Here is a 14,476-nt window from a genome sequence, read left to right on the forward strand (position 1 = left end):
TGATTGACTAATTCATTAACTTACCAACTAACTGAATAATTGAATAAATAAAATACAATAACAGTTATAGAAAAGGCTTTAAGTAGCAAAAAAACAGAAATAAACTTTGTTGCGTATGAAAAAGACCATTAAGTGATAAAAGAATGGAAAGGAACAAACATTTTTGTCCTCAAAGGCTCATTTTGTTTGCAGCTGTAGGTTGCAGCGATGCAACGAGAGCTGGATCTTCATCATCTATGCCTTTGTTTTCTCTCTTTTTCTGTCTGTGGCAAGCTGTAAAAAACTTTTTGAAGCGCTTCCACAGTGACAGCTTCTTTTGTTTGGTCTCTACAGATGGCAAAGCGTCAGGTTCTTCCCTGTCGGGATGTCCAGACTCAGGGTCTGATGGTGGGTCAACTTCTATTTCAGAAGGTTCAGAATCTTGTTGCTCTTCATTTTCCATCTGAGGGGCTATGAAGGCGTCAGTTTTCTCAGCCTCTGTCTGTTTCAAGACCTCTTCTGGTTCTGGAAGAGGTGCTGAGATCATGGAGATTTCCTCAGCCTGAACCTTCATGACTTCTGGTTCTGCTTCCTCTTCCATTTTTAATCTCTGTTTCAGTTCCAGATTATAATTTTGTTTTTCTTGCAGCTCTTTCTTCAGCATTGTTAGTTTTTCCACTGCCAGCTTGTGAGCCTCCGTCTGTTTCGAGATCACTTCTGGTTCTGAAAGAGGAGCTGGGATCGTGTTGATTTCCTCAGTCTCGACCTGATCCTTCATGACTTCTGATTCTGCTTCCTCTTCCATTTGTAATCTCTGTGTCAGTTCCAGGTGATAGTTTCTTTTTTCTTGCAGCTCTTTCTTCAGCATTGACAGTTTTTCCAATGCCAGCTCGTGAGCCTCCGTCTTTCTCTCCTCTGCTTGCTTTGCTTTAGCTGCTTGTTCTAGTCTCTCCAGTTTATTTTTGAGATTGTCTACTACTTTTTCACACTTCTCTCTAAAATTGGTCTCTTTCTCCAGATTTTCTTTTTGGCAGAGAGATCTACCCTCTGAAACTGAAGAGTCCTCTTGACCACCTGGCTTTGTTCCTTCAATTCAGAAAGACATTTGTCTTTTTCCTTCATCTGATTCCTCAGTTCAGTGATCTCCTTCTTGATGTTGTTCCCATCAGCGCTTGATGTCGTGTCCTCACTGGCAGACACATTTGCAGGATTTGCATCTTGTACTTCCAGCTGAGGACTTTGATTAGCTGACTGAGTGTTAGTGCTTTCCACAGGCGTAAACCGTTCGGCTGTTTCCCTGAATGCAGCTGCTCTGGGAAAGAACGACAATGCTTCAGCGTTTAAGAGTTTCTGATGATCTTTTTGTTCCGGATCCTGCTTTGTGTCAACAGCAGGGGCTGGTGGATCTTCAGTTTTTATTTCTGGGGGTAGGGAGGCAGGTTCTGGAGGGACAGGATGGTTACTGTGTCCCTGATCCGGGCTCCTGTCAGGGGCAGGGCCAGTTGGACATGAGGGGTTCCCTCCAGTTGCATGTTGGTGTCCCAGATTGAAGTTTCTGTGATGAGGGGGTGGTGGGGGGACATTCCAATTTCGGTAGCCCCAATTTGGGTTTCTTTGTGGCGCGCAGGCTTGGTGATTAGGGTAGTTTTGGGGGCACCCAGTTTGGGTTTCTTTGTGGGGCGCAGGCTTGGTGATTAGGGTGGTTTTGGGGCACCCAGTTTGGGTTTCTTTGTTGTGCCGGGTTCATACCAGGGGCTGGATATGGGGGATTTAGCTGGAAATGCTGATTTCGTCGGAAATTAGCATTTCCATGAGGATGGTAGAAACCACGGATTCCTGGTTTGGGTGGGCCGCGTGGTGTCTCTGGTCTCTGGTCTCTGAACATTTTCTTTCTTTCTTTCCAATCCGGATGGCGATTGCGTAAACATTTATTAAAACTACATTTTAAAACTTTAAAACTGTAACATTTTAACATAATTATGAACTAGATATAAAGCATTACCTGCAATAATCCTAGTGTGAATGCTGTAAGATGAATTTGGCCACTGAAGATGCTGAAATTGAAAGCTAAAAACGCTGAAGGTGATAGCAAAAATCACTGAACCTGAGCTGAAAATGCAGAAGCTGATAGCTAGCTAAAATGTTCACTAAAGGCTAAATTAGCCTAAAAAATGTAGCTAAGCCAAAACAGCTAGAATGTAGCTGAAATAATAACTAAACTTCAAAATAGCCATAAAAAACAGAAAAAAGCCTAAATTAGAAAAAAAAAACAGATATCATGAAGTTAAGACATTAGCTAAACTCCAAAATAGCAAAAAATAAATCGTAGTAAATGCCAAAATAGTCAAAAAAAACTAGCAGAATGACACATTTTAAAACTTTAAAACCATAACTTTTTAAAATAGTTATGGATAATAAAAAGGCAGGAATAGGTGTGTGTTCCAGTGAGACCACCTTAAGGAACGTCATGAAAATGGAACGTACTGTTGTCATGTGTGGTAAGCAGAGGTGGGTAGAGTATTCAAAAATTTCCTCAAGTAAAAACATTGTTACTTTACCAAAATAGAACTCAAGTTCAAGTATAGAATAGGCATCCAAATTATTACTTGTGCAAGAGTAAAAAAGTACTTGGATCAAAATCTACTCAAGTAGTGAGTAACTATGAGTAATATCTCATTTCTGTCATAAAAGAATGATTAAATTAAAAACAATTAAATAATCCAACTTTTAATAAGGTTGTTGCCATTGTTGCACTTGTCCCTCAGCTCCATCTGAATGAACTCTTAGATACGTAGTTGTAGAAGCTAATTTTTCTTTAACTGTTCTGGTATCGCCTGTCCGTCCTGGGATAGGATCTCTCCTTCATGTGGGAATCCCTAAGGTTTCTTCTTTTTTACTGACTCAGGTTTTTTTAGGAGTTTTTCCTCACCGGGAGGGAGGGTCTAAGGGCAGGGATAACCAGTTTATGTAGTCTGTTTAGTTTTTAACAATTGTTTATATTTTGAAACCCAATGAGGCAAATCTCTTTGTGATTTTGGTCTACATAAATAAAATTGAATTGAATTGAATTGAATTGAGTGATTTCCTTACACGCTTCATGCCGCAGAAAGATTTTGTCTGGCTTTGTATGATTGGTAACAAGGAGTCACATGACGTAACGGAACCTAAGGGGAAAGTTTTTTCAACACATTTTCTATCTACAAGCTCACTGAGAGGTCTGCGACCTTCAAATTTCATTCAGTCCGACGGTCCACAGATTTGCCCACAGACAGTTGTGACTAATGTATTAGTCCCTCACTGTTGAAGACCGAGATGTTTCAGAGCTGTGGTAGACAGAGAGAATCCACAATCCATTTATGATGATTATGCAGTTTTAAGCCTAACAAAAAAAGCCTGTCATTTTTAGGACATAGTTTCTGCAGAGCGGAAGGAGGAGAAATTCATCTCTGAGATGTGGGCGGGACTATTGGCGCTCAAGTTAGTCTCGGGGTTGTAAGCTAGCAGAGGAATGTGAAAAAAGATGGCTGATGGGAAGTGGGGGCGGGTTTAATGGTCCTTGCCACAACTCAGAGGCGAATTTATAATGAACTTCTGCTGCTCTGCAGAAACTATGTCCCAGTTTTTTTTTATATATATTTTGGTTAAAAATAGCATAATCATAATTAGAAGACCACGGGGAATGCTTGAAAAATAAATTAAAAGATGTTGGAGACTTCAACGTTCTTACATAAAGCACATTTGTCTGATCACCCAATTTTGGGATGATAGTAAATGAATTCTAACTGTAGCATTTTCTTTACTGCTACGAGCCATCCGGATTTTCTCGGGTATCAAGTGCTTTGACCTGCAGTTTAGATCCGGGCTGTAAGCCAGTGTCAGTATTGATTTTCTTACCCATACTGCACCAAAGGCCTCAATCTAGGCTCCAACTTCAGCCTCACTCCATCCAACAGCGTGTTACCCACATCTGCCTCATTTGCTTCAGCCGTCCTGTCTTTAACCAAACCATTTTGCAGCTTTGGGACTGATTTGCTCTCCTGCTGTTCTGATCACATCCAGCTTCTGAACATGGTCTGAGCCTTTTAATGTTAGACTTTCCTCCTGCTACTTTGACTCAGTCATTCAAACCAAATCCATGTTTTATTCTGGTTTCATTAAAGCTAATTAAAACAACATTCAGTTTAATACACTTCATCCAGCTGTCTGACTCCACACAACCTCTGTTTTATTAACAGGAAAAGAAGTTTGGGTGAGACTTGAACATTTTCAGTGACCTCATCCAATACCTCATCTCCAAGATCCCTAAAAGTAGCTGCAGCTCAACTCCATACTATCCTCCCCAAGGATAGACCTTTATAGACCTCTCAGGTTAGTCTGTAACCCCGACCAAAATAAGTTCCAACCACAAACACCAGAATATTCTTCCTACACCACGATTTACCTGAGGATACACTTAATCCTGGATGGATGGATGGATGGATACAAGGATGGATGGACAGACAGATGGACGGATGGATGGAAGGATAGATGGACAGAAGGAAAAATGGAAGGATGGAGAGAGGAATGAATGAATGGATGGATGGATGGGAGGATGATGGACAGATGAAAGGAACAAGGGATGGATGGACGGATGGGTGGATAGGTGGGTGGATAGATCTATAGATTAGAGGATGATGGACAGGTAGATGAATGAATGAATGGGGACAATTCTGACTTAAACTTAGAAGGAAATGAATTTTGTGTAAACTATGTCATAAACTTGAACACATGGGACTCATTTCTGCGTCCAGTCCTCATCAAGGACATGAAGAGAGTTTTCTCAGTAGTCAGGAGAACAAAAAGCTCCACATGTAGAGAATAGTTCTGCTCCGAGTGACGGCGGTGCTTCACATCAACAGTTTCCAGTGCTGATTGAGCCATTACTGTGATTGGATTCATGGGAATAGTTAGAGAGTTATCGCTTCAGAGGAATCTGCTTGTCATTAGACCCAACGAGGTTAAGATGCAGAAGCAAACGGCTGCAGCGCAGGATTCTGCAGCTCCTTCAGCCTCAGAGGTCACCGTTTGATGTTGCATGGTAACGGTTAACAGATGCCGGTTTAGGCCTTTGGGCCTGCAGTTATCAACCAAAGAAAATGACTGCAATTCACTTCAGTCACGTACAAACACACATCAGATCCACTTACATTCAGTAATTCCTCTTCTCTGCATTCATACTCCTTATTTCCCATGCAGCACTTCTCTTCATGGCCATCCAAAAACATTTGTGTGAAGCACGCGTGACCTTTCAGATGGGGTCCCGGCACATCAGCGCATGAATGCAGAAGGAAGTCGCTTTCACCGCATCAGCTGAGGACCTCCGTGTTAAACTGCAGACGTTTCCTGACAGAGTCCAGCCTCATGGGTGAAAAAAGCAACAGAAAAATTCTAAGGTCAATGAGCAATCCTTGAGGTGAAGCTGGAAGCTGCAGTCGTGTCCATAGATGGTGATAGTGTAAGAAAGGGTCTCCACCACCATCAGTGGTACAGGAGATCTGAAAAGGTCTATGACCAAAGACTCTACTGTTGAGATTCTGACATGAAAAGAAGGAATAAGGCTTTCATTGATAACTCTGATCTCACCAAACCTCCTTCTCAGAACAACCAGTTCATCAGTTAGTTCACCTTCTCTCAGCCTCTCAGGCGACTGCAGGTGAGATCACACTCTATTCTAGAAAAAGACGTGGAGAAACTCCAGGAATTCTATTTATTTCAATCAAACTATCATTTACAGAAGAAGATTCAAACAAAAAAACAGGAATGAAATAGGGATGATCAATAATAAAGACAACTTGTGAGGTGGTTTTTCTACCTTGATGATCTTTGTTGTAGTTTTTTGTTCTTGAATTGTATTGTTTTTTATGTGAAAAAATATCTGTGATTAAGGTAAACATGGCAACATTGGGGGTGGGAATAAATAAGATTCTCTTCTACGAACTCCGTCTTTGATCAGTTCATTTTTTTCTGTAATTTATGTTTTTTTTTTATATTTTATATTGTGTTTGAAAATGAATTTATATCAATTCACCCCTACCGATCAAATCAATCAATCAATCAATCAATCAACCAACAAATCAATCAACTCAAACCAACTAACTAATCAACCAACCAACTATCATTCAACCAATCGACCCCAACCAACCCATTAACCTCAATCAATGAATCAATGAATGAATCAATCAATCAATCAATCAATCAATCAATCAATCAATTCCAACCAACAAGTTAACCTCAACTAATGACCCAATCAACCCCAATCAATCAACTAACAAACCATCTAACCAATCAATCAACACTAACCAATCAATCAGTCAATCAACCCCAACCAACCAACAAATTAACCCCAACCAACTATCATTCAACCAATAAACCAATCAAAAAAAATATATGTATATATCCCAACCAACAAACAAATCAACCTCAACCAACCAATAAACCCTAACCAGCCAACTAACTAATCAACCAACTAATAAATCAACCACAACTAACCAACAAATTAACCCCAACAACCAACTGACCAATCAATGAATCCACTCCACTCCAATCAACCAACTAACCAACCAATCAATCAATCGATTAATGCACCCCAACCAATTAAGTAATCAATCAATCAATTAACCAACCAATTAATTAATTAATTGAATGATACTACATCTGATTTTAATCAAATAAATCACTTCAAAGTATAAGTAAAGCAGCCAATAGATGATTAAATTAAAGAGTAAAAGTTCAGCTATTGTCAGGATGATGGCAGATCTCAGTTTAAAAGTTGCTGATTGTCTGCAGCCCTCAGGCTCTCCAGCAGGCTGCTCCAGAGGTGTGAGGCACCACACTGGACAGATTTCTCACCACAGCTTTCTGAAGCAACTCTGGGAACAGCTAGAAGGCCGGAGGACCTGAGGGTTTGTATGTTCAAATCAAATCTGATGAATTAGAAGCACAAGACCCATAAAACATTTAAAAGCCATTGAAGGAATCTTAAATCTTAAAGTCGATACTGAAATACACGAGTATCCAGTGCAAGGGTTTAAAATGGGTGGACGGTGAGGCTGCTTTCTGGTGCATGTTGGCATACAAACTGCTGAAATTTAAAGTAACTGAAGATGTAAAATCATTTTTCTGAGTGAATATGTTATAAATAAAGTTTTTTTATCGTACCATCACCCAGATAACGGTGGAGTGGTGTTGGATAAGTCCCTCTGACTTCATCCCCTCGCTGCTCAGATGAACATGCGTGATGAGTTCCATGAAGAGTGTTCTGCACAGAGCCGGACGTCAGGAGTGACGGATGAGAGCTCATTACCTCCACGCCGTCACACGTGTCTCTGGTCTATTCTGAGAGCGCCACAGCACTCCACCAGCATTCATTATGATGATAAAACTTAATAAAAAGCATTTTACTCCAATAGTTTTAGTACTTTGAAATGTCAGGATGATCTAGTGCTCTACCTGGAGAGAATTAAAGCTCAACTTAGATCATTTAAATATTAAAACAAAAAATTATACCCCCATAAGCGCTGGCTGAGGATGAAAAATGCATCGTGCACTTTATCCCAGACGGCCTACAGTGACCAAAAGAAAGAGGCTGGAATCTCTTTTAAATCTTTTCATTCAAAGGTTTTGAAGCAGACGAGTGTTTTATAGAAGCTGATTTCCATCTATGTTGATTTTTTTACTTTATTAGGATCCATGATGATTCTGAGGAATCAAAACAGCAGCAAGACCTTTAGGGCCCACCATGAGGAAAGAACACGTCTGAGGATCATTTCACACTGTTTGCTTCCACACAACGGATGAGGTCTGGAAGTGTCATTTCTAATAATGGCGGACACATATAAAGAAAATTTAGCTCTAAATAGTATTTCTGAGTATTTCTTAATTTAAATTGTTGTGAATCAGGAGGAGACGAAAAAAGAGCAGTTTGAAAAAGATGGTATTTGTGATGTAGAAAACACGATAGACGGGCCACAAGCTCTGACCAATAGGAAGGGGAGGTCCCAAGAGTCCCGCCCACAACCCAGAGGTGAATTTCTACTGAAGCCGCTCTGAAGAAACTATGTCCTAGGCCTAGAAAACGACACAGAATTTCAGATTTTGACTAAAAACTGCATAATCATAAATAAAAGAACACTGGGAACACTGAAAATGGATCAAAGTTCATTGGATTGGGGCATCAGTTGAAATCACTGAAGTGTTATTAAGGAGAGACTGTTGGAATACAAGTAATGATTGGTTTATGGCATGTAGCCCATTCACATCTGGGTTGAGACTGGCATGGAAGTTAACTCCACTAATTTCCCATCAGTCTTTTGTTTACACTCTCTCCTGCTAGCTTATAGCATCTCCCAAGCTAACATTAGGGTAGCAAATAAAAAAAACACAAACGGGGAGAAATACTGGAGCTATCCAGCCGTACAGCTTAGAGCACACGTGTCAGATCATTTTATTTTATGTTTATTAATGGTCCGATGTTATTTTGCGCTTATTTCTAACTTGTATAATTTTGACAAAAAATATTTTAATGGAGGGTAAAATATTTAAAATTATTTAAGGTTTAAGATGATTTATTCTGGAATAATATTCCTGCATTTTTATTATTCATAGTTATGTTAAAAAGTTACAGTTTTAAAGTTTATAAAATTGGCATTCTGGTAGCTTTTTGGACTATTTTGACATCTCCTAAGATTTTTGAGGCTATTTTGAAGTTTAGTTAATATTTCAGCTACATGCTAGCTATTTTGGCAAATTTATTATTATTATTATTATTATTTTAGCTTTTTAGGCTGTTTTGGAGTTTGGCTAATATTTACATGCTAGCCGTTTTGGCTAATTTAGGCTTTTTTTCAGTTTTTTAGGCTGATTTGAAGTTCAGTTCTTTTTTTCAGCTACATGCTAGCTGTTTTGGTTATCCTCAGGAAGAAAAGCTGCTGTCTATTACCTAATGGGGATCCTTAACAAACAAGCACACTGTAAAGTTATGTCTGAGCGTGCCATGACCAAGTATTCAGGAGTCTCTCGTAGCTCTTTAACAGTAGCTTTATTTACACATAACATTAGCTCCTTACATCTGGCTACTTACAAGTCCGTCCTCTTAAAGTGTCCCCCTTCTGGCTGTTCACCACCACATCAGTTCCTACACAACTGCCCTCCCTACACAAACAAACCTAGTTTTTTTTTTGTTTTTGTTTTTTCCAGTTTTTTAGGCTAATTTGTCAATTAGCTAATATTTTAGCTGGCTATCATTATCGCAGGTAATGCTATATATCTAGTTTATAATTATGTTAAAAAGTTATGGTTTTAAAGTTTTAAAAATATAGTTTTTAGTGTTCAATAAATGTTTATCCTGTTCGTTTGTTTTATGTTTTTCCTGTTCGTTTGTTTTACCCACAACCAAATGTGTGTTTTTTTTTCTTTTTGTTTTTTTTTTGTGTGTTTTGGATTTTTGCCCCTTGTATGATTGAGTTCTACTCCCCTACTTTAGAGCCAGATTCCAGCCCAGAGGAGGAGAATGAAGACATACATGGATGTATTTGTCTGTGAGTGGAAGTTTCAGGATTGTAGCGGAGCAGGGAGAATTGGCTGGGGCTGCATCTACCTTAGCTTTTTCAAACCGGTTTTCACCTCCATCTGATCCATCACAATTTGAGAAAAAAAAATACTCAGAAACACAGTTTTAGTTTTAAGTTATTCTAAAAAATTCTAAAAGACCCAACACCAAAAACACCATTTTCATCAGAGTGGGTCTTCAATGGACTGATGCTACTCAACATCCAGACTCCACCTTCACAGTGCAGACTCTTCTGGGCCCGGTCCGGCGGTGCAGAACAATGAATGAGACGTGAGCTCCTGTGTTATCACAGCGCACGCTCTTCTGCTGCAGACGAGAGCGCGGACTTCACACTTCCCCTCTCAGCCTTCCAGACTGCGTATAAATCTCCTTCAGACAGGATAATTACCAAGATAATTTTATCCGTAATGATGCTTGTCAGCCGAGACTGTTGATGAAATTAAGTAACTTTGACCCCCCACACCCAGCGAGCTTTCAGTCAGGGGGAAAAGAAAGAACAGAGGATGGAAAATAGCCCCATAAATCTTCTCCATGTGAGTGGTTTGCACATTTGTCAGCACGCCTCGGGCCGGAGCCGTCAAGCTCAGTTTTTCAAAACAAAAATTAGAGGCCAAACAAATGGCCATTGATATATTCCACAGTTTCTAGATTATTCACCAAATCTCAGAGGTGCTGTGACAGAAAAAGCATCTTTCAGTTTGACACTCAATTTGCCGTTCCCACAGACGCGTGCCGGTAAATATCAGACGTGCGCTGCAGGGAGATCCAGGAAATCCAGGGCAGACTTTTCAAGAGAACAATGCTCTTGATCTGTGCAGACTTTGGGAAAGAAATTCCGTTAAGAAGCAGCACGCTTTGATCCCGAATCCGTCGGAGTTGATTTTGACTCTAATTACATCTGATCTCATTATCAGATACGCTGCTGACGGCTTCCTACACCAGCAAAGAGGGCTGAAGTCAGGAGAGGAGTGTTGAGAGTAAACATTTCTGCAAGGAGAACGTGTTTTATACCTTCTTTTAAAAAATTAATATGGAGGAACGGGGACCCTGTTACCCGCTGCATCCTCGCACAAAGGCGACTGAACAAATGCTTCTGTCAGGTTGACAATGACAGAATTAGAGCGAGGTTTTCTCCGGGTTTCCTCTCCCCCACAGGGAGCGAGCACGCACACCTCAAAAAAATAAGTTTACTTTGGCTGCCGTTTGGAATTACGCTCATTTGCATTTTCGGAAGAATGGGGCCGCATGAAAAATAACCACCAAGTGGGCTGTGAAGAGAGGCAGCATGTTTGAAATGGAAACTTGGATAACTTTAATAAGATGAGCTGTCTTCTGATGAACCCTTCAGGGTTTGGAAGAATACATAATTCAGAGGGAGGAGAGAGACGCTCCTGAATGGTGCCTTCCTCCCTGCTTCACTAACAAAGACTGTTTCCAGTGGATAATGTGGTTTTCATTTGTCATTTAATTGGCAATGCTCTCCGTCTTTCTGACAGTCCATTGGGTTTACTGTATAATGCATTTATGCTTTCAATGAAGCAGAGCAGGGAGGGCTGGAGAACAGACCTGAAGGACCAGGGCTGACCGGAATTCAGATGGGTCTAGAAAGATGGACAACTCCCAGTCTGAGTTTTTTCCTGAAGAAGGCTAAATTGAGGCTCCTCCCACCTGAGAGTCCTGAATTAGCTTCAGTCTGCTGTCCCCACCCTCCTCTTCCTCACCTCAATGGGAGCTGATGGAGGGTTTCTTCTGCACATGACACCATGAATGTGAGCTGTGAGATGTTCCTTGACCTGTAGAGAGGTGTGTTGCTGAAGCCCAATGACCTGCGAGGAAATCTGAAGATCCGCTCGGTTTGTCCCTGAGCAGCTCTGTTGTAAAGCCATCTACGGCTCTATGAGAAGGGTCACCCCGGGCTCACACGGCCAGCGTTACGGCTCCAATGCGACCGCCGGAGTCTTTACGTGACTTTAAAAGTGCAAGAGGAACTTCCACTGCAGACGATCATGTGTGATCTGACCTCTATGGTGCTCTGAATCTGTTTCATTGGGCTCAAAATTTTTGCCAGACACCAGAGCTGAGTCGCCGCACTTTTTGTGTATTAACAACCATCGCGTGAACCTACGTGAGTTCGGAGTTTCCCAAGGTTGGCAGCAGAGCCTGTGACTCCAGCCATCCTGTAGACAATGTGAGTCATCTCCCATAGCTAGACCGCTCCGGCGCCCGGGCCTAAGCTGTAACTCCTGGCTCACACGGCTAGCGTTACAGCTCAGGTGGGATGCGGGAGCGGTCTAGCTACAGACGATGTTCATATTAGCTCCTGAATGGCTACAGCCACAGGCTCTGCTGCAGACCTTGCAAAACTCCAAACTCACATACGTTCATGCGATAACCTGCCATTTATATAGGAAGTACAGGAATCCCCCCTTTATTTACTGCGGTTCAGCTGCGTCGTCAGGCAAAATTTGAACCCAACGAAATGGATTCGAGTGCCACAGAGGCCTGACCGCAGAAGTAGGACACGAACGCCTGCAGTGGGATTTCCTCGTACACTTTTATAGTTACGTAATAGTATAATTACTTGCATTGGAGCTGTAAGGCTAGCGGTGTGAGCCCGGGATAATGCTAGCCGTGGGAGTCCAGGGTTACCCGCCTCCAAGATCAGCTCGGGATTGTTTCTTCTCCTGTTCCAACAATGATTGTTAAAGCTTTCTCTTGTTGATCAGTTGATCAACTCAGGTTTATTCTGGTCACAGTCGCTTCTGAAAACTCAGTCAGACTCTAGTCAGAGTTTCTCAGTAAGCTCAAGATAAGTTGCTTTCATGTTCATGAACAGTTGATGTCAGGATGTAGCTAATAGAGACGGTCGACTGTGGACCACACAAGGTTTACTGTCTCCATTGATCTGTCGGTCCCTCCCACTCTGAGAATTCTGGTGGACTCAACAAGAATGGACAGGAATGGTGGTAGATAGTACCAACATCCTTCTTCTGGTTTGGTTTTACAACCAAAGGCTGAATCTGCCATCAACAACTTACATTCAAGGGACCAATTGCAATGAAATGTCTCTGTAAATGCATGTAAATATGGCTGTTTCAGGCTTCTGTAAGCAAAACTCTCACGTTCACGTAAAGGTACACAAGTAAAGGTACACAAAAAGGTACACAAGTACACACGTTAAGGTACACAAGTTTCTACAACTGTTCTCAATGGTTGTAGAACCATTGAACCCAGCGGTTGTAGAACCTACAACTGCATGTTGAAAGTTAGACCATGTCGAGCTTTGACTCTGATTTGGTAGTGACGTATGGATAGCGTCCCTTTAAATTCATGAAAGTGCCAATTGTTTGAAAATTGATCCTGGGGAAGAAGTTAATAACTGCGATTTGTGCTGATCAGAATCCTATGACACCAAGTCTTTCATATACGGGGTAGAGCTATGGAGGAAAAAACCTGGAGAAAGATTCACAAGATTAACACTGCTTTGACATTTCACACCGAGCCTCTTCTAACTGTAGACGACTGACATGCATGTAAACAATTGGAAGAAAAGAAGAAGCCCCTTCCTGCTTGTCTAATGTGAACATCATGGGCTAACCCTGCGTTCAAAAGCGTGTGTCAAACACCTGGTATGTACATGAATGATTGAATGAATGAATGAATGAAATGGTTTATTTCAAGCAATCAGGTCATAATACATTACATATCACTTAATAAATCACAAGTAGATCGCTTGAACGGAACTGGAAGGAAGCAAACTTATACGTAGCTTGAAGTGGACCAAACCAGAACAGTCATGCAGCTCCTAAAGCCGTACATTTGGGAGGACTATTGTCCAAAATTAACTCTGAGCATGATAGTAAACAATCTGAAAAGAAGAAAAGCAGCTTATCCCAGGATTTCTGCTTCTTCAGATTTACGTGTTTTTTTTCCACCTGAAACAAGGAGCTCCTGTCATCTCCTCTCCTTGGTCTGTACAGTCTGCCTTCATTCACACTGAAGTGATTATAAACAGTGTCTGGATTTCAACCAAAATGACGGCAGAAGCTTCAATCTAAACTTTGCTTTAGTGAAAAGTCTTCAGATTTCCAAAATATCTGTCTCCTTTGAACAAAAACCAGCATTCAGCTGTACAGAGCTACAGGTGTGTTGTTCTCCTCTCACAGCTGCTCTTTTGTGTTCATAAGTGAGGATCAATCAAGCTGAATAGTTTGATGCCTTTCTCCATCCTCTCTTTCTTCTGCTGTGGAATTCTTGCTGTGTTTCAGTAGCACACTTCTATAAGGCTAGGTGGAAATGTGTGACAGAAAATCTTCTCCATAGATGTCATAAACATCTTGAAGAACATCAGAGAACATACTTAACCGCTCAGAGGACTGTGGTTCCTTCAGGACAGGCATGTCCAAAGTCCAGCCCGCATTTGACCCGCGGGCTGGACTTTGGACATGTTCCAATTTCCACAATATGTAGCCGTCAGCTTTTTCCATAAACTGTGTATCATTTCTCCATTACGGTTGAATAAATGATGTGCTAAACCATTAGATCATTTCTAAAATGTCAACTTTAAATAAAAAAGAAAAATTGAACACTTCCAGAACAAGTGGAAATTTGCATATTTTCTGTGAAATATGAAACAAATGTGTCTGAGGAACAACCAGACAAAAAATGGCTTTCTACATCAAGCTAACTGAGAATGAATGGTGTGAATAACAGAAAAATGGACAATAAATTTAGTAAAAATGTATTTAGATGTTATTGTTCTCTGTGTGCGTAAATATTGATAAAAAGTTCCATCCGTCCATCCATCAATCCATCCATTCATTCATCTATCCATCCATCCCTCCGTCCGTCCATCCATCCATTCATCCATCCATCCATCTATCTATCCAT

The sequence above is a fragment of the Oryzias melastigma genome, linkage group LG23 (genome assembly GCF_002922805.2).
Source record: "Oryzias melastigma strain HK-1 linkage group LG23, ASM292280v2, whole genome shotgun sequence".
NCBI classification, from domain to species: Eukaryota; Metazoa; Chordata; class Actinopteri; order Beloniformes; family Adrianichthyidae; genus Oryzias; species Oryzias melastigma.